The sequence below is a fragment of the Miniopterus natalensis genome, chromosome 10 (assembly GCF_054644295.1).
Source record: "Miniopterus natalensis isolate mMinNat1 chromosome 10, mMinNat1.hap1, whole genome shotgun sequence".
In the NCBI taxonomy this organism is placed as follows: domain Eukaryota; kingdom Metazoa; phylum Chordata; class Mammalia; order Chiroptera; family Miniopteridae; genus Miniopterus; species Miniopterus natalensis.
In genome coordinates this window covers 69330306-69351511 of record NC_142090.1, presented here as the reverse complement: position 1 = coordinate 69351511, position 21206 = coordinate 69330306, and the positions used below count along the sequence as shown (strand labels likewise).

General features: G+C 38.3%; 1 long non-coding RNA gene across 1 annotated transcript in view; it reads left to right on the top strand.

Annotated features, from left to right (window-relative positions):
• The window catches only part of LOC107540339 (uncharacterized), a 37599-nt gene extending 18075 nt beyond the window's left edge, over positions 1 to 19524 (top strand). Inside the window, exon 4 of the long non-coding RNA XR_001603499.2 lies at positions 19439 to 19524. This is a non-coding gene — a long non-coding RNA (uncharacterized LOC107540339). The remainder of the gene's footprint in view (positions 1 to 19438) is intronic.
• Positions 19525 to 21206: the final 1682 nt, after the last annotated feature.

The window sequence follows — 21206 nt, the reverse complement described above, 5'->3', positions numbered from 1 at the left end:
TATATAAGTGATATGAATGATAGCAATGATACAAGGAACAGGAGAGATAAATTAGGATTATTTTGTACTTATAAGGACTCACATTACTTGTGAAGTAGTATAGTGCTATTTGAAAGTGAATTTTGGGTTAACTGTAAATGCATACTGCAAACTCTATGGCAACCACTAAGAAAAGTTTTAAAAAATCAATATGCTAAGCAAGGAGAGAAAGTGGAATCCTATAAAATGCTCATTTAAAACCTTGAGACGGGAAAAAAAGGGGGGGAGACTATTTCCCAGCCTGCCATGCATTTAGACATGGACAGAGGACTAATTTCTGACCAATCTAATGCAAGCAAAAGTAGTGTGTGTCATCTTTTGGCAAGGTTTGTCTAAGGGCAGGAACTTGCCCTTTATTTTTCCATTGTCTTCCCCCAGCTGGGGGAATTACAACATGGTGATGGACCCTGAGGTGGCTCTGGCACAAGCTACTTGTTGATGTGGCAGAATAATAGGATCAAAGGAGCCTGGTTCCAAAGGCTTGCAGGTTTGTCCTACCACACCTTGACTTACTACCTTTATATAAAAACAGAGAAAACAAGAGTCCTACGTTTTAAGCCACTGTGACTTTGGCTTATGTGCTCTTCACAGATGAACTTAACCCTATATAATAAATACAGTAGAAAAAAGGATTCTAGGACTCTAGTTCAGCAGGTGTTAAAAAACAACAAAAAAAAACCTCAAAGTAAAGAAAAAAATAAAAATAATTTACTTGAGTGAAATAAAGGCCATTCACCAGAAACCAATAGCTAATATCTTTCTATATAGTAAAATACTAAAATAATTTAAATTAAAAACAGGGACTAGATAGTTTGATTATCATGGCATTGGTGGTCCTTGCAAATGTAATAATACAAGAAAATGTAGTAAGTTATTGAGAAATACCACATACATTTCTGTATTTTGCTGATGATATTATATACTTATAAAGAAACACCACTGACTATAAGATAACCACAAGCAAACCAATAAGGGTTTTTTATTTGTGTGGGTGGTGGTTTTTTTTTTTTGCTTTGTTTGTTTTTTTTTTTTTTTTTGGTGCTAGCAATAACAAGGCAGAAATAAAATGGGAAAATACTTCATTCACAATAGTGATAAAAACTATAAAAAATATTTAGCAGTAAATTTAACCAGAAAGATTTAGATCCAGTTATACAGAGTTTTATTAAATTTCAGAAAAAAATTAATCTTAATTAGTAGCAGACATACTATATTCTTGGATGGGAATACTTTGGGAAAAGAGAAAAATAATAATAATGAGAGGGGAGTTGCCCTACCAGGTATTAGAGTCCAGAATAGGACTTCCTATGAAGTCAAGGTTGTTTTGGCATAAACATGGAAATGCAGATCAGTGGATCAGAACAGAGAATCAAGAAGTGATCCTCGTTACATATAAAAATGTATTCTAATTCATAGGGAAATGTATTGCTTCATTATTAAGTTATACTGCACACTGGTCATCCTCCTGAAATAAAGTAGGGCCTCTATATTTCATCTGTCCCACATCAGAGGGCTTGAGCTCCTTCCTGGGCACACCCCAGCCCACATTGTCAGGCTCCATCCACACTCCCCACATAAGTCACACTCTTGGCTACCTCTCGGGCTTATGGGACACATGTTCCCACAGACTCACCTGCCCTTTGAGGGATAAACTCAGGGAAGAGGCCCTCACAGAACACATGTGGGCAGGAATTCTGGAATCCTAGTACCTGTAGCATAGAGATTGTGTACACTCAGAAGGGAACGTGGCCCTTTGGCCCTTCAGACTGCTTGCCCCATTAGGAGGCATGTGGCCAGGGGAGAGCCAGATTAGTGCCTTCTAAAAAGTGTAGCCTAAGGCAGATTATCTCTTGCTTGGGTTTTAGGCTCGGTGATGTCACTAAATTATTTTTCCTTCTGTAACAACCTCTCTAGGAGTAAATATAACTTGGAGCAGAATTTCCTAAAGTGGAAATATATCATGATCAAGAAATAAATCATTATTGTTAATATTGGGGGTCATTAGTTACAGCAACAAAACCTAGCCTTTTCTTACTGATCAACATATATATGTATGTCTATGTATGTGCATGCATATGTATTTATTTTAATTGAGCATATATATATAAACATGGACATTTATCAACTAGTTTGATAACGTGGGTTATGCATCAGGAATGAGGTGTTGCAGAGAGGGTTCCTAATAATAGACTCACCTTTCACACTGATTTCACAATCAAAAGATTTATTTAGGGAGAACATTTAGGAATCATTTATGGAGATCTGGAAGAGATGTTGTAACACCCATAAGAGGAAAAAAAATATCTTTCAACATTCCTTCCTTAGGGCCTAGACCGACCTCCCAGATGCATCCTTTTAGCCAATATTTCTGTTTGCCATTTTTAAATGTTGGGTAACAAGGAAAAGAAAACATGAATTACATTTAAAGTAGATAAAATAATCAGGATAATAAAATGAAACAGTAAGATAAAGGGACATAAGCGCTATAAAGTGGCAAAAATAAAAGTCAAGAATTAGTCAAATGTGATAAAAGTTAGAAATGAGACAACAAAAACTAGAAACTAAAAGATTAAAAAATAAAAAGCAAATACTATTAGCTAGAGGAGCAAACTCAATGAAGTTATAAAATAGGATGTATATGTGAGCTAGAGAATATAATAAAAATGGTTAGAATCATAAAAGAGGGCCGAATCCAGGGATGAATGGGGGCCCTTTGGTCTGAGGCTGCTGAAAACAGTCCCTGAGTGACAGGCTTGATTTTACTTCCTAGGCTAGAAGAGCTCTGGGTTTGAAGCTCCCAGATGGATGATTTCAGGAGAGCAGAGCCCCAAGGTTTTGGCCATGAATCTTGTATTTTCCTGATCATAACCTCACCCATCACTTCCAGTCAGGCGAAGTTGACCCCGATTACTCCCCAAACATGTGACTGATGCAATCTTTATTTAAACACATACTCAAATATTTGCATTTCTTTGTACTAGTTTCTCTGGGTAAAGGTAAAGAATAAAATAAAACTTAAACTTAGCAAAAGCCCCTAAATTTTACTTTCATCCCTTACTCCCATTTTCATTGAGATTCTCCCAATTTGTAAAGCTGGTAAAATTGGTACTTCTGCGCTGAAACCAATTCATATTACAAAATTATAATGTTTATTTCATTTCACATATATGAAGTCCTTAAAAAAATCTGATTTTTCTCTCATTACCCACTGTATAATACAAGTGGTACAAACTGGTTTGGGCCTCAAAAATCTATGAATAATTTTACCATGGTATGAAGTCAGCATTTTCATTTCATTCTCTAAACAAAAATAAACTTTTCTTAAATGGAATTGATACCACAGACGTATGAACAATGAACAAGCTTTTTCTTACTTGGAATAGCTCCAGATCATTCTATTTGATCAAACTGCAATGATTCTGTTACAAGCAAAATGATTTGCATTCAACAAATGTCCTTGACTAAAATTTAACCTTGACTTGATTCCCATTTAACCAAATCTGTTGTAGTAAACCCCATGTTGTATCTAAACAGTACCACATGCATGTATTCCCTATAAATAGGCAACAGATGGTAAACATCAGACTGAAAGTGACACAGAAGAATGATTGTGGTTTAGAAAGATCATGAAATCTGGGGAAGTTTGATAAAGCCTTTTGCTCAGTAGGAGAAGGCCAGCAATGGGGCCATTTGGAGAAATATGCACTGACTACTGTCTCTGATTCATTCATTTCTGAGTTAGTGACCATCTTCCTTGAGGTAAGATTTCATCACTATTATCTACCATACCTCTTTGGAAGTGGTTATTCATTTAAGAACAACAGCCAAACCTACCTAGGATTGTCTCTGAAGGACTAGCTAAGGTTAATATTTTAGTTCAACGTTACAAACCTAGAATGAGCTTATCTCAAAAAAGTCCAAAATGGTTTAAACTGGTTTTGAGGTCTTAGTTCCAAGGCAAGTCAAGGTATTGATGGACTTATTGGAAGCTGAGAAAACAACAGGCGTGGTGGTGCCACCACACACATTCCATGACAACATTGCCAGGCAGAGCTCTGGGGTAGCCCTGAGAGAACCACAGAATTCACCTGCATTGCCAGGGTCATTGTCACTCTTCCTATGTCATGACTCATTTTACTGAATCAGGTTAACACGGATTTCAGTTGCTTCTAGACCAAATATGCTTGAAAAAACCACATGAATTCTTAATTCCCAAACACTCTGGGGGAATGGTGGTGTTAGAGTTTATTTTTAATTCCTTTCCATCACAAGTTCTCGACACCATCATAGTCATGGTGGTGAATTGAACAAGAAGGTCTAGTTTACTCCTTTTACAGGACACTATTGATCTCAGACAACAGTGTACTTCCTATAGGAAGCATTTGACTCTACAGCATATTCAAAAGTATTGTTTTGAACCCTGGTCTCCTGATCATATCTCCATTTCAGAGGAAGTACTTGGAGTAATTTGCATAATGACTTACAAATTTTTCTACACCCTGAAGCAGAACAGACCCTTCCTCTGGAATTATAGGTGTTACTGGTATCACCTGTAAATTTCCTGCTTTGCTCAACGAACCTGATTGTGTCCAGTGCTTAGAAAAATTCTTATGCTCTGGTTTACCCTGTGCTACAGTTGCTGGCACAGTGGGGAAAATCCATTGGCTCAGGCGGTGAGGTATATGTACTTCTTTTGTCTCGTTTGTACAGATGAGCCCTGCCATAATTTCAAAAACAAATATCTAGGTCTCTTTTGACTAATATTATTGTCCTGCTGACTTCTTTGCTCTGCCCAACATGACCCTTTTATGCAGCTGCAGCCTTGAAGCCTGCCGCAGTGACTAAGGGGAAGCCATAAGGTTTAGGCCAGGCTGTCTGGGTTTCCTGAGGGAACAAGATGAGCACTCGGCAGAGGAACTCATTTGAAAAGCCCACTATAATCCACACTCGATTTCATGGCAGCCTCAGGATGTCTTTTCCCAGCTTGAATTAAAGGGCAAAGTTTAGTTTAACTCACTTCTTTAATAGCCTGGCCATGATCCCCCAAACAAGGCTGCTCATAGGACAACATCCCAGTGGATGCGCACTGTTTGTCAACAAAAATTCCCTGTTTGTATTTTCTTCCACTTCTTGGATTCCCATTTTAGGTTCATCTTGCCCTGGCCCTGCCTCTGTGCACACCAGCTGCCTGTTCTCCTGACTTTTGGTGCCCGGATTCTGATCATCTCTTGCATTTCACATAGTCCTCCCCCCTTTTTTTGTATTATGTGTATACTTCCATATCTGTGTACCATTCTCACAGACAGTTCATTCCAGGCGTGTCTCATTTGACAGGCAGGTATTATACAAGGCAAGACCAAAAGAAAATTGGTGAAAATGGTTCAGTCCAATGTAAATTAGTCCATCCCAGTTCTAACTTTAACAAACCAGTTTCAAAAGGATTCAAGCCAGGCAAGAGTAGTTAAAATTTGTATTTTAACAACTAACTGGACATCCAATTCCTCTCCATCTAGTTCAAGTTCGGGCCAGTATCCCGTTTAATATGCAATAGGTATAATTTGGAAGAGGAATGTTTTCTTCTTTTGGCACCTTAAGGTCTTGTGGCTGTGAAATAATTATTTAGTCCAAAACTTATCATATTCATAACAGCAATCTATTTTGAGCCTAAGGTAGTAATGTAATTTCGAGAAATACCAGCTGAAATAATTTGATCACTCAAATAGGAAGAGGTTACCTGATATCTTAGAAAAATAAAGATTAGAAAAATACATAGCAGTTCCAACATTATTTCTTTGAATATCTAAATTTAAAGGTAAAACCATTCATGTCTGAGAACATGAAGACAGAAAGAAGCATAACTCTAAAATTCAATATTATTAAGGGAAATATAGAAAAAAACAGAGGATGTTGAAACTATGCAAACTGTTTCCATTTGAGATATAGCTCTTAAACTTCCAAGCTTTGACTTACACTTAAAATATCTAATCAACACCAAAAAGTATATACTTTTAGGCACCAAGTTTTTCCAAAGTCTAAGGAGAGGAATCTTTTTCTATTACGAAGATTAAAAAATATGGTGTAAAAGTCACTTTCTTTCAAGCAATGTTCATATCCAGATTTTTTTTAAAAAACCTACCTAAATATCTTTTCATGCCCCAGGTTTTTTCAATCAATTTTTGGCAACATATCTTAAATTTAGAATTGAAACTGTTCCATTGAAGGCTCCCAGAAAAGAGAAAATGAAAAATTAAGTGCTGATTTCAGGCTTATTGAAGTCTCTGCCTAAATCTTCTTTTGAGAATTAATAGTGCCAAAGTTATTTCATTTGTAACTTATTTAACATTTGGCTGAAGTGAAAGAAGAGAAATTATCTTATCACGTCTTTGCCTCCGGGGCCGGCAATTTCCCTTCAGCAAATGCCTCCTAAGACAGTCATTTTTTTTTTTTTTTATAGAAAAGTGATGTTTATGTTAGGAAGCAGATATTCCCTTGGTCTCTACTAGAGATGTCTCTTTACACTTAGTGGGTAAATGGTGCTTAAGCTTTGTGCTGCCCTTTGTGACAAGCTTAGTACTTTGGTACTTCTTGTATACCACGCAAAACAAAGAAATTGTGAAACTTTCTGCCATTAAGATGTGACCTAAGTAGGGAAAATAAGTGGTATCACCACATGAACCTAAATGATTTGTGGGCAAATGCCTTGGGAAGAGGGATAAAGCAATATATTATTGAATCAGGACATTAAAAGATGGAAAATATCTTTGGGATCATTCAGTCCAGACTTGTTTTTGTTAGGGTCAACAAAATTAAAATCTAGATAGTTTTGGATTGTGTTCCAAATCCCACAGATATTTTAAGGCAAGAATCAAGCCCAGCTTCCAGAGTCTTGTTCTGGAAATGAATAAAATAAATGTTCACAGTGTATTTTTAAGCAAAAAGGAATCTCTAAAGTTGTTCAGTTGCCCACAAGCACTGTCAGTCAAGCTGTATATTGTGAATATCATAATTCAGTTAGAGAAAAACACTTCTGTTTTCATTTGAAGTTGGGCCACAAATACTCAAACATGCATCTGGCAGAAAGCTAAATTTCCATCAAAGAATTGTGTTTTGTTTAGCTGATTTTTCCCATATGATCCAAAGGCTGAGCCAACCAATTTTGAACTTCATTTAAGGGCAATATTGGATAGCCCTAAGTGATAATGATAATAATTACTACACCTGATTTGTGAAGCTTACGACAATTCTTTGGATTTAGTTTCACTTCTGAGATATGGCTAAGATGGTTGTTTTTAACCTTTAGTGAATATTGGTGTTACTTAGGGGACTTTGAAAGAATGAATGTCTGGGTCCCAACCACAAAGATTTTTATTTAATTGGTTGGGGGTACCACATGGGCATCAGATTCTATTTTGAAAGCTTTCTGGGTGACTCTACCGTACAACTAAGTTGAGAACCACTGGGTAAGGAAATATGGTATCTGTCACTGTAGATAGTTAGAGGCCCTTGAAAAGCTCAGCTACCCCTCCAGTCCTCTTAAAACTCTATTTGTTTTTGTGTCTCAAAGCTATACCATGTTTGGGGTCTCGAAAGTAGGGAGGGATTTCATTTCTCCTTTTGACCTTTAAGGATCCTGTTTGTGAGGAATTCCTATTGGATTCTAGTATTCTCCCATCCTATTGTGGCCAAGGTGTGGGGAATATTAAGTGCGATGTCATATTGCCCCATGTCATATTGCCCCATTGTTGGAGTGCCCCATGTTGTGCTGCCTGGCCTTTAGGGGGCGCACGCATTGCTATTCTGCAGGATACTTAAAGTCAGCAAAGCAGTGTTGTACACATCCTTTATATAATTTCTTTTAGACCTTGAACTCAGTTTGATATTGATTTGCATATTGTTGTTTTGCATGATTAAGGTACTTAATCATATGAGTGACAAAAAGAAATAAAAATGGGTAAGGTGACAATGTGAAAGTACCTCCTAGTTGCCAAAGTTATAACAGGGACTTGTTCCCCAGCCTGCGTGGCCCAGTGGTTGAGCGTCGACCTAGAATCCAGGAGACTGAGGTTCGATTGCTTTTCAGGGCATATGCCAGTTGTGGGTTGCGGCCTCAATCTGCAGTGGGGGGCGTACAGGAGACAGCTGATCAATGACTCTCTCTTATCATTGATGTTTCTATCTCTTCCTCTCCTTTCCTCTCTCTGAAATCAATAAAAACATATTTTAAATAATTAAAGGGACTTGTTGAATTTTTCTCTATTCTGAAACTATCTCTGGAGTCATATATCTGTTCCATTTGCAAAATAGTCCCTTCTAGACTACTCTAATTTTATACTAGCTAACCTCCATATCAACCACAGTAAGTAAATATATCCATGATACTAACTTTAGAGCTCTCTGAATAGTTACCTGTGTGAGATGGAACTCATTTATAAGTCAAAACCTACCCCTAGGACTTGGAAGATGGGGTCTGTACTGAAATCATGTTTTCTTCAGCTCACAGTATTTTATATTAATGTTACTTGTCTCCTGTTTGGCTGTCCCCAGGCCTCTGGTGCTGTCTCAGTTTTGGTTTCCAAGAGTGAATACTATATATGTCACATGGGCTGTTTTTCAATTAGAGTATCTCAAACATATCTTCCAAATTTGGGAAGAAACTAACATTTTTTAAAAATATTGAGGTAATAAAATTAAGTAGCCACCTATGTAATTATATTTATATGGACAATAAAGTAATTAATCGATTTCACAGGTTCTAGCAGACCTAGTGTAATACATTTTCCCCCTACTATAAAGTACGTGAAGAAGTATCACAAAAGAGCTTTATAATAAAATCATATGTATGCCAATATGTAAACGCACAGTCACCATTTCACTAAAAATTAAACAGTCTCACACATTTCCCAAAGGTCCCAGAATGACCAGTCTTGCCCCGTCCAGAGGCATTGCCTGCGGCAGGTGCTTCCTACTATAATGCCCAATTCCCAACCTGCCAAACTTCTCCATCTTTTAGTTCTCAAACTGTTCTACTCCCCACCACTATGTCCGGTTTCTCCCTTTGCACAGAAACAATATGACTTGTTGCTCCTGGTCCTCTCCTAATGTTGGTAGACAGCCCATTGAATACTTACATTGGCGTATGATGCAAAAGTATTCACTCAGGTAAGGGAAGGGTCTTGGTGGAGTTTGAAGCCATTCAGGAAAATAAGCAGTGCCTGTTGAATACCTTAGTAGTTTTCTAAAGGATGCACCATAAAAAAAAAAGTGTGAGTTCTTAGCTTTCACTGGTCTAACTCAGTACGAAAGAGCTGGGAATCTTGGTTCCTACATGCAAGTTCCAGTCTCTTTTGCTAGGCTTCTGATTTGACAGCTCTTGCTGGAGGTTCTGGGCAGCCAAGTTTAACATTTTAACAATCTGACCTCTTTGACAAACAACAAACAGATCTGTTACAGATTGAAAGAAAATACATTTGAGATCCATGTGAATTACTGTTTTTTCCAAACTATTTGCTCATTATATATTTAAAGGTCACCAGTACACATCAGTGTTTCAACTTTCTGGGAATTCGTTCACTGCTGGTAACTTCAAGGAGGCTGCCCTGTTTTTCATTACTAGCTGGTATTTTTAAATCTGTGAGCTGCGAACTTCTAACTTAGAAGGAGAAGAGAATAAATAGCTTGGTTCCAACATCCTGAATCATAGCAAAGAGGTTTCATGTTCCCAAGAGGGCCGTCGGAATCGGATGCGATGTTACCTCCTTCAGCAACCAACATCCCAAACAAGAGGCTCATATTTTTACCACATTGGGCTAAATCTGATGAGTGTAAGTTACAGTTAAGCATTGCCAAGTTTCTGTTTGAGCAGGATGAAACGCTCTCTTTCAATCATTTGTTTTTTTTCTCTCTTTAGGAGCACTGTTATTTGGATGGAAGAATAAACAGTTATCAATAGTTTTCTCCACATGATGGCCTCTTGTGTGGTTTCCATTTGCTTGATTAGACTTCGCCATATTTTAAAACTTGTCACTATAAACAAGATTCTTTTGGTAATTAAAAAGAATCCTGCCACGTATTATCACAATTATAATCAAAATTGCCCCCCCCCCCAAGTGAATGTTCTATCATCAATCATTCTGGGCAAGGGTCTTGAGGAAATTGGCCAAGATGCTAGTGTTTCTTATACTTTACTATGCACAGAAATCACCTGGGATGTAACTAACATGTAAGTTTTGATTCAGTAAGCCTGAATTCACATTAACCAAAGTTTTTGGTGATGCTGATGCTTCTTCTGGAACTTGGGGACCACTGCTCCAGGGCCCTGTTAATCCAAGTTTGATTCCCAAATCACATCAGCCTCAGCATCACCTAGAAGTTTGTTAGATATGCAAACTCTTTGGCCCCAGACCTACTACATCAAAACCTGCATTTTAACAAGATCCTCAGGTGATTTCTGCATTACAGTTTAAGGAACATTACCTAGATAGTCCCTTAGTTCCTCCAAGTCAGAGACTCTCACCTTTAGCTGCCTGTTATAATCAACCAGGAGCTTTTTAAACACCCTGATGGCCAGGATGAACCTCAGCATAGTTCCATCAGAACCTCTGGGGCTGGGGCCAAGGCATCCTTAGTTTCTAAAACTCCCCAGGGGTTTCCAATGTGCAGTGAAATTTGAGAACCACGCCTTAGATGCAACTGGAGAATGAAATGGTAATCTTGTTTTTGCTGGTAGATGAAGGTTTGGAGGCACTCATTTTCTCTGTTGCCACCCTATTAGACAATGTGTCATCAGCCAAAGGGCCAACAGGAAACATTTTGGGCCAGAGCATTAAATTGCTTAACTCCACTGGATTTCAGGAACCTAACATACATTTGGCTCTGTTGCCTGGCCTTGCTTTACTCTAGCTTTGTCATATGCAAACAGGAGCTAACTCTTCCTGTGTTCTGCTCTCTCTGGGTGAAGACCTTAAAAATACAGCTCATGGGCATTTAGGTTACATCACCCTAAATTTCATCCAATTGGTATGTTCTGCTCTTATCAGATTTTAATGGGAACAGAAAGATCTGCGTGGATAATATGTACCAGCGTGCAGATTAAGCTACTTAGAGGGATAAACAGTACATAACTTAACAGATATGAGAGATAATTTATGCAATGCATTAAGTAGAATAAAATGTGGTCCTGGACTACATATGGGTCATTTTTCCTAAATGCAGAGATTAGACTTGTGTGGGCATGTGAGCTGGAACACTTGCTCTTATAAGCCTGTCCTACTATTTTCAAGCCTTTAAACCTTTCCTGGGCCAGCCAAGGGTTTGTGGTTGATTGTTGACTTTGGAAAGAAATCTTGCATTACTCACGTATGAAGAAGTGTTGGATTGTCATCATTTCTAGGGGTAACAAAGACTGCTTTTAATTCTGGATAGTGTTTCTTCACTTTATGTTCCAGGAAAGGGTGACCTGCATTTCCACATACTTACTGCAGGAATTTCTCTATGCATCAGGGTCGTGATCTGTGGGGTTCTGGCAGGAGAAGTGTAGCTTAAGAAGAGGTTGGGATTTATTCTAAATCCCTCCTCAGAGATGAAGAGTATGTTGGAACTGTTCTTTCTTCCTTTGTATCTTTGGCAACTTTTTAAATTTATTTAACTCTTTGATTCAACTAACACTACCTATTAGGCTGAAAGTTCCCATAAGTTTACCACCTGTTGTTTGAATTCATATCCCCTTCATTTGTCCTAAGTTTCCTTACCCCAGTGAGGCCGGATCTGTTGATCTTGGTTCTCCCTTGTCATTCTGATTCCAGTCCTCGGAGGCCGTCTCTCCCAGTACCTTGGCCTCTGTCAGCACCTCAGGCATCTCTTTTATGCATCTGGGTTTGCTGTGGGATGCCCATCACCCCCTGCTGGCTTTCCTGAGGATGCAGCACAACTACACACAGTGTTCCAGGTGTGGTTGTGATTGTGGTCAGGACACAGCTTTCTTATTAGTTCCTAACATTTTCCTCCAATTTGTCCAGGATTGTGTTGATTTGTATATCAATTATATCTTAATAAGGCTGTTAAAAATAGACAGATGGCCCAGCCAGCAGGGCTCAGTGGTTGAGCATTGACCTATGAACCAGGAGGTCATTATTTGATTCCCCGTCAGGGCACAGGCCTTGGTTTTGGGCTGGATCCCCAGTGTGGGGCATGAGGGAGGCAGCCAATCAATGACTCTCTCTTAGCATTGGTGTTTCTATTTCTTTCTCTCCCTCTCCCTTCCTCTCTCTGAAATAAAAATATATATATATTTAAAAAAACAACACAGAACCTCTTCTTAAAAAAAAAAAAAAAGTTTATTAAAAAAAAGGAGAGAGAGATGAATAAACAATTCCCATCATGACTTTATGACTAAGGGTGAAAGAAGGGATACAATGAATCTCAAAAGGCAAGGGCCAAAAGGTTGAGGGAGACTTGATATGTGAGTGTGACCATCACATTTCAATGAATTTTGGACCTCTACAGGGGATATCTGCACATATTAAAAGCTGAGAGCCTAGAACCAGCTGGTAGTGCCTGGCTGAATACTCTTACCTTATACTATCTAAGACCTTTCCCTGCCAGGCATAAAAGTATAGATTTAATCCTTAAACCACTGCACAATATTGTAGGGACACCATTTCATTCAGACTGAAAACAAATTTCCACCATAAATACAATGGAGAAACTTATTGAATGAAATAAACAATAAACCATGGCACTCTTAGTACATGGAAGACTAAAAAACAAAGGCCCTTGAGCAGTCCTCCTTGTTTCCATAAACGTTAGTAAATGTTAACAATCATGTTTGGAGGTGAAGGCGAGGGGATCGATTTGTAGCATTTGATAATTTCTGTGGTATAAAGACTTCCATCATGACTGATCTTAAGCTATTGAGCTGTTCATTGCAAGTATGTTTGAGCTGGTCCAAGCCCAGCACAGCACTGTATACTAGGAATCAAAACATTTGTGATTTTTTTTTTTTTTTTTGGCTTTTAGACATCATTTTCCTTTCACTTTCAAGTGACACAGAGATTTGTTCATCAGAGGGTGTCTCAAAGATTTATTTCCCCGAGCAGATGTTATCTTTGTAATCTACTCCTGAACTACTGTTTTTTTGTTTTGTTTTTTGTTTGATTTTGTTTTTGTTTTCAGGAGGGTTTTAGGATCACCTAAGGATTCTTCAGTAAAATGCAGTTTCCACCTGGCCAGCACTCCCAGAGTTCCTGCCAAGCTCTGAGGGTGAAAAGAAAAGCAGCCCAGTTAGCATCCGATAGTATGTTCAGCAGTCAAAGTGCAGAGCCTAAACAGTAAGTCACAGTACAGAGAATGTGTAGGGCTGATTTAAAAGTCATCTAAAGCCATGTTTCTCAAAAAATTAATTCTTGTTAAATCCATGTATGCTCATGGCTATTAAAAATAAACAAAAATGTGATGGCTGCCTAGAAATGTTATGTCCTCTGCCTCCTAGTTGAAACCTTAAAATTTATCTGTGAATATTGACATCAGTTGAGATATTGCCAATTTTATAACCTGTAATTTAATTTAAAAACATTTTAAAAAATTTATTATTATACTCAATAGGATTTAATTTTTTTTATTTTTAACATTTCAACTATAGTTGACATTCAGTATTATATTTGTTTCAGGTGTACAGCATAGTGGTTAGATCATTTATGAAGTGATTCCCCCCTGGAACCATACATAGTTATTATATTATTGACTATATTCTATATACTATACTTTAAGATATATATGCCCACTCCCTCCAACCTCAAGATTCCAAAATTCTTGAGAAGGGATGGATAGCAATATGACAGATCCTCACTTGTAGCTCTACCTCTTATTGAGAAACTCTGATATAAACAATGAAAACCTAATACAGAAGCTGGTAGGAGCAACCCTTTTCGAGTTGGAGAAACAGGTAGAACACAACTCTTTGGTTAACTAGACTTCATATTAAGTTGATGTATATGTTTACATTTTATTTTATACTTCTGAAAGGTAAAGTCTTTTGGAAGCTGGTTCAATAACTTGGAAGGTAAAACATTTAATTTAAAAAATTATTTCTTATTTTCAAATACAATGTTTATGGCTAGGTAAATCTCTGTCAGTAACCAATACAAACACAATTGCATAGAAAGTTAAACACATCAGATATTGTATGGAATACATGGCATGTTTCTTGGACTAACATTAAAATTGCATTGAATTCTTGGCCCCACAAAATAGGCGTACTAACCCTGAGCAGGATATTATGAAAGGCCTGAATTGGTAATAATACATTACATAGGAAAATTCAAATTTGCTCATTGTTAATTTAATAGCATTGTTTAGATATCTCAAGATACTCAGGGGATAAGATAAATGAGGTGAACAAGACACAATTATCCAAAGAAATCCATTAATTTATACACATACATATTATGTATTTATATATACATATATTTTATATTTATTTATATATATTTTTCAGAATAACAAAAAAGCACTGTATACATGATGCTTCATATAACACCTAGATTTTGCTATTATTTTGTGCGTTGGCATCTGAAGATATAAAATGTGAATTGCTATCATTTTTCACTAAATAAAGTATATGGTGAGGGAACCCTTACAATTAAAGTTTCTGGTTAATGCTTTTTTAGATGTTAGTTTTCCCTTATTCTACAGTTATTTTGTTAGTTGTAACATTCTTGCTCCAAAGGAGGAAAATTATTAATTAGTGAGCAATGTATTTTATGTAGTATGTAGTTTTCTAATGAATGTATTCCAATTCTGGTTAGTTTAACAGAGATGCCTTCTTTATCAGCATAAGGATGGTAGAGTTTCAATGCAATATTGTGGAGGCAAATTACACTTCCAGGACTGGCAGATTTTCTTACTGAAACAAACATTCCTACCATCATCTCTTACCAACTCAGTTTCCAACAATTTATAAGTCTCATGACATTTCTCTCTCTATGTGTATAAATTGTTGGTGTCCTTCCTTCAGAGCTGGATAAACTGGAGTTTGAATTCTTGCTTTGTCACTTCCTCACTGGTGACTCTGGACAAATTATGTTCCATCTCTAAACTCTATTTTTTAAATCTGGAAAATGGGACAAATAATATTTGTTTTGTAGGTTTGTTGTGAGGATTATTCTCTGTGAAAAACGTACATAGAGCATTTAACCCAACCCTGACACTTAGCGTACAACATACTATATATACATGTGCACATAAAAGCATAAGTGTAGAGCTGTGCAGAGAGACATACATGCATATGAGTGAATTGACATAAACACATCCATATGCACACTGTGGTTGAAGCCCTTTGCCTAGTCCCTGCACAAGTTTTCATATTTCTCTTGGAATCCTTCGATGGCTTTTTTAGCCTAAATGTCATCAGAGATAATGTGAAATGCTAAGAAGGAGACTACATTAATACATTAATTCTTTCATGACCAGAAAAGAACTAGTGCCTGGGAATAGACATGGCAATATGTTGTAAGACAGGGACTTTTTGAAGTTTGGTTTCACCAAACTTGTTTCTTGGATTGTTATGTATAAGTGCCCAATGACCACACAGGTCTGTGTAAGTAGACCTCTAGAATGAGAGCTGGAGTGGTTCAGCACCACCTAGTCCAGCCTTGTTTACACTGGAGGAAACTGAAACCTAGAGAGCTAGAAAAATGACATTTGAGGTTTCACACATTGAAATCAAGTACAGAATTACTTGCCTTTTCATGTTGACAATTCTGAAGAATTCATTTCTTATTAGGGCTTGTATGATCATAACCCCAAGACATTTTGAAGACAATGGGAACCACCCAATCAGGGGACAAATGGAACTGGTTTCTAAAACTGAGATATCTCAGAACCTATTCAATGGGAAGTAAGGAAACATGGCAGGAGCAGGAAAAGATCTAACCACTTTTTTCAAAGGTCATATGTGGTGGTAGATTAATTAGTGTGAACTTCGTGAGGCTACGGACAGTATCTAATCCTATTTTGATGCTTGGCTAATAAGAGGCACCTCAAAGTTAGTATTGTGAAGCACCTAGGATACTCCTAGGTTCCCAATTAATGTGTGAAGCACTCAGCATATGTTGAGTAAATGTTTGATAAATTAAATATGGAGGTTGTAGTCACGCCAGGCCACTTGGCGCCATGGGAAGGATTTTCGCACCATCATCCTCATAAATTCTCTAGTGTGGAAGAAAACAAGGGAAACCATGAAGAGAGCAAGGAAAAAATTTTCCCACATCTGCCTTATTCCATAAAGTACAATTTACATACAAATGCATAAAATAGAAATAACACAAGCAAAGGAATCACATTTGGAACATCATTAAAGAAAAGTCCATTGGTAATGTGTTTGTGTTTAAGAGTTTTACTCTTGGCAAAACAAAACTTCTTTTTGAAAGATAAAAGGTTTATTTTTCAAGTGGCTTCAAATGCAATGAGTCTACAGAGCAGTCACCAGTAACAATGTATTAATATAAAGTGAATACAAAATATATAAACCTCAACCTTCTGAATGCCTGTGTGACACAAAATGAATGAAAAAGATAGTTCTGCAAATATTTTTTGGATTTTTAATTTAATTTAATTTTTAAATATGTTTTTATTTATTTCAGAGAGAGGAAGGGAGAGGGAGAGAGAGAGATGGAAACATCAATGATTGGCTGTCTCTTGCATGCCCCCTACTGGGGATCGAGCCCACAACCCAGGCAGAATCAAACCTTGATCTCCTGGTTCCTGGGTCAATGCTCGACCACTGAGCCATGACACTGGACATATTTTTTGGATTTTAAAAATAGACTTGGTTTTGTAAGTAGCCTGCTCTGTGAAGGGTCAAAAATGTGTCTAAATTTGCATATCTTTGGTCAAGCATTCATTCATTGCTTCTATGCACAATCATTGAGAACCCACAGTGTTCCAAGGCAGCAAGCAATTGCTATTGAGGGACTAAACAGAATATTCCCTAAAGGGCTTTGAAGGTTGGAAATCCAAATTAAGAAAATGTTCTCTTGATTCTCTGTACCTTCTTGTCCCTGGTTACTTTGTGTGGACAGTACTGGCCATAGTATGCCACAGTGCAAGTGATAAATGAGCTCCATTAGGCATCATTTTACAAACAAACCAATGATGTACTCTCCCTTCCATCAGCTATTTGGATAACTCATTGATATATTTGCTGCATTTGCAATTACATATACTTTTTTCTACTTCCTTGTCTTGGTTGTAGTCTTAAGGCCTTATGTTAAATATCTTATTTTGTTTGTTTCACTCTTTATAGGGAATTACAATAGATGGCTCCTAGATCTGTATCTGCTTTCTATGATGTGGTTTCTCAGGTGACATAGACTGCATAAGCTCTAATAAACCCTTGCAAAAGTTTTAGGACCAATATAAACATTAGTAGAAACAGAGGTTGCTATTACTATAAGTCATTCTAAGAATCCCAGATGCTTTTTATGTTTTCTACATGTGCTGACAAAAACCTTAACTATCAGAAGAGTTGAGGCATAGCTCTTTCAGAAATCAGATTTTGGAAACTAGATTGATATTCCCAGAAGCTCCTCATATGAAAATACAGGCTTGACCTACTCTGTGATCACAAAACCTAGAAATTGTCTTAATTGTCTTAAGAAGATAAACAATCTTCTGTAATATAAGGATAAAGGAAGCTGTCAGCACTTCTGAGAATTTGGCCTATACTTTTGTAAAGCACTTCATTAGTGTGAACAACTTTAGACTTTGGGAATCATTATACAGCAGATATATAAGTTCCTTGTAGCTAATAGGATAAATATCCTGTAAGCATTTTAAAGCTAAATTTGTAGGTGAAACTTAGTAGACAGCTACTGTGGTAGATGGAAGATGAAAAACCTCAATCGAGCCAGGAGCAAAGAACAAAACCTTTCACAAAGGTAACAATACTTCCCCTACTATGTAAAGAATGCTTTCTGTGTAATGGATGCTTTCCAGTGTTTTCTGTTCTGTAATATATCATCTTTCAAAATATCCTATTCATTATAGGCATTTCACTAAAAGATAGTGGTCACAAACTGCAGTTTGAAAACACTAAAATTGAAGGTCAGATCCATCCTAGAAATTGGTATTGGGGGCAAGGCTGGAGAAGTTTGGGGGGAAGGGCCAATAGGTCAGGCTGGTAAGACAACTTAAGGAGGTACTTATTCTAACAAACTGATCTTTTGCTTGCACTGTCTGAGAGTGAGTGCACCCTTAAATTTTCCACTCTTGTACCTCACTCTATGTCTTAGTCCCAATCCTGAGAACCAGAAGAGCGTCCTTGATGGGGATACAGTCATTTATCATTGTGGTTGAAGAATGGTATCAGAACCAGGAAGGTAAATAAGACTAGGGAAGAAATCACAGGAAGGGAAATGGAGCAAAGATTTTAGGGCAAACAGTAGGTCAGAAGATCACCCAACAGGCCATACATAATGTGGAGCAGAATATTCCAGAAGGCAGATCTGAGTTAGAAAGGTCCAAGCCAAGAGGAGAGCTCCAAAAACAAGAGGTTTAACCAAGAGAGGCCGGGTTGCTGGCACTAGAGATCTTCTGTCTGGAATGAAGCCTTTCTCTTCCAGAGCAGGGTTTGGGGTAGGGATATACACGTAGCGTAAACCTCTGATAACGACAGTTTAAACAAATAGGGGCCTTATTTTTGTCATGTATTTTAAGTCTAGAAGCGGAGGATCCAAGACTGGTGGAGCTGTCTTAAGGACCACACCAAACACCCATGATGCCTGTTTCATCATCCTTAGCATAACCTTAGCAAATTTCCATATTCTAACTGTGGGGTTAGAGCAGGGTTTCTCAACCTTGACACAGTTGATATTTGGGGCCTAATAACTTGTCGTGAGGGCTGTCCTCTGTATTGGGGGATATTCAGCAACATGCCTGGACTCTACCAAATAGATGCCAATAGCAACCCCTTCCCCCTTCCCCACCAATGTCTCTAGACATTGCCAAACAACTCCTGGGGGCATAATTGCCCCTAGTGGAGAGTCACTGTGTTGAAATATAAAACTTGGGGACAGCCCATCCTGGTGGCTTCGCTGACAGAGAATTCTACTTATGGCTGGAGACAGGAAACGGGTCATGTGAGAGCCAGAGGGGACCCTGCAGAGTGTTGGGGCCTGCTTGACTCCACCCTGGGAGCGCACATTAAAGCAGCCCCTTCCTTTGGTTTGGGGGCTAACATCAGGAAAGAGAGAAAAGCAGGAAAACAGCAGATATGCCAGAAATGTGCCCCTGAACCAGGGTTGACACCGAGCAAGGAGAGCAGCGGGAGAAAGGCCACTGAGAGCTCCTGCTTGACTTTGAGATTGACGCTTCTTTTCTGTGTCTTTTTTTTTTTTTTAAACAGAATCATTTCCTCTGAGTTGGGAAAGCAGTAAATACTTGGGCTAATTTGTTTGTGAACGTGGTTCCAAGAAGCGTCCAGAAACCGCGATCCCGTCATTGTGAACAGCGGGCGAAGCCAGGCGCAGAGGTGCGGCCTCGTCAGTACCGCGCAGGGCCAGGGGCTGGGCATGGACTGACTTCAGTGACACATCCTCGGCATCTGGAAGGTCAGTTTGGCTTTTATGACTTAGTTATATTTTGGATTAGCATGCACTTTGTTGTCAAGTGTTTCTGAGGCCACCGTTAATGATTTAAGCACTCTTCAAATTGCTGAAATCCTCGACTAGTAAGTGTATCAACTGAGGCTGCCAAGGGATGCACATTTCCTACGGTCTCTCTGCCCTGACCGAGTTTCCACATTTTTGCCCTTTATTTTCCCTCCTTTAATCTTCCACCTCCTGGTCTCTTTGTTACTGTTTTTGTTTTGTTTTGTTTTGATTTTTCCATTTACTGTCGTGGTTCCTCTTTAGGGATTCTGCCCTGTCCTGGGGGTTAGCCATGGGTCTGTGGAGCCCCAGGCAGCCCTTGGGAAGTCTCCCCCAGGTTTCTTGAAACCCGTGAAATTATTTGCCACATTTTGAGTGGACGAACCTGCTTTTCTCTGCAGAACGGGTCCTTAAGAACCCCCTCTCCCCACCATCCAACCCCGATTCCCAAAAGGGTCTTTGACCTGAAAATGATTAAGAGCCAGGGAGGAGCATTTGCCCCCAATTTTCAGCCTAGAAGGCAGAGAGCACATGTGTGGGGGGCTTGCTATTTGGCAGGACATTTGCCCCGTTTTCTCATTTAACCCACACAAGCTCTAGATGATACTGGTGGTGTTATTGTCATAGGCAGTTGAGGAAGGGAAGGCCTGGAGAGACCACATAGCCATGTGGTCTGGCTCAGGGGTCAGAATTTAAGCAGTTCTTTTCAACACTGACTCGAAAACCTCTTTCCAGAACTTGAAAAAGATTGGGCGATGGATGGTCAGGCTGAAGTAGAGGAGAGAGAGGTCTCACATCCCTCCCTGTGCATCCCCAAGGACACAATAAGCAGGACTCAAGTGGGCTGTGGTCAGTTTCCTAGAAAGAAAATGACTAGAACAAGGACAGTCTGCGTTATGGTAACACGATTTCAACAGCCTGCATTATGAACATCATCTCTACCTTCTGAACGCTGTGCTAACAAAATGTGTGGTGCTAACACAAAAGGCTAATTTCAACAGACATTGAAGAAAGAATTTATAATTCAGTTTCACTAATTTGTAGGAAACTTAGTTTTTAACTCATTATAAAATGTGTTAAAACTCTTTAAAATATTTATTTAATACCAACTAACTATCCAGTATGAGTTACCATCAGACTTTTACACAGTGAACCTTAAAAAATTATAATTTCACTGAATGATCCCATTTATATTGCCTACTCCTGTCCGCCATAAACAAAAAATGTATTAGAATATGGTCTCTCCTCACATTTAATTATTTTTGGAAAAGAAAAATATGACCCTCATTACTGCTACCATTTAAAAAAATTTTCTTCTGTTCTTTATTTGTTCCCCTTCAGCATTTAAAATATGTCAAACAGATAAAGGTAGGGTAGCCTAGTTGTTAAAGGCCTGAGGCTCTAGAAATGGTTACCTGAGTCCAGTGTGACTGCAACACTTAGTAGTAGCTTAGGCAAGTTACCTACCTTCACCTAGCTCAATTTCCTCAAATGAGAAATGGGATTAATAATAGCTCCTACTTT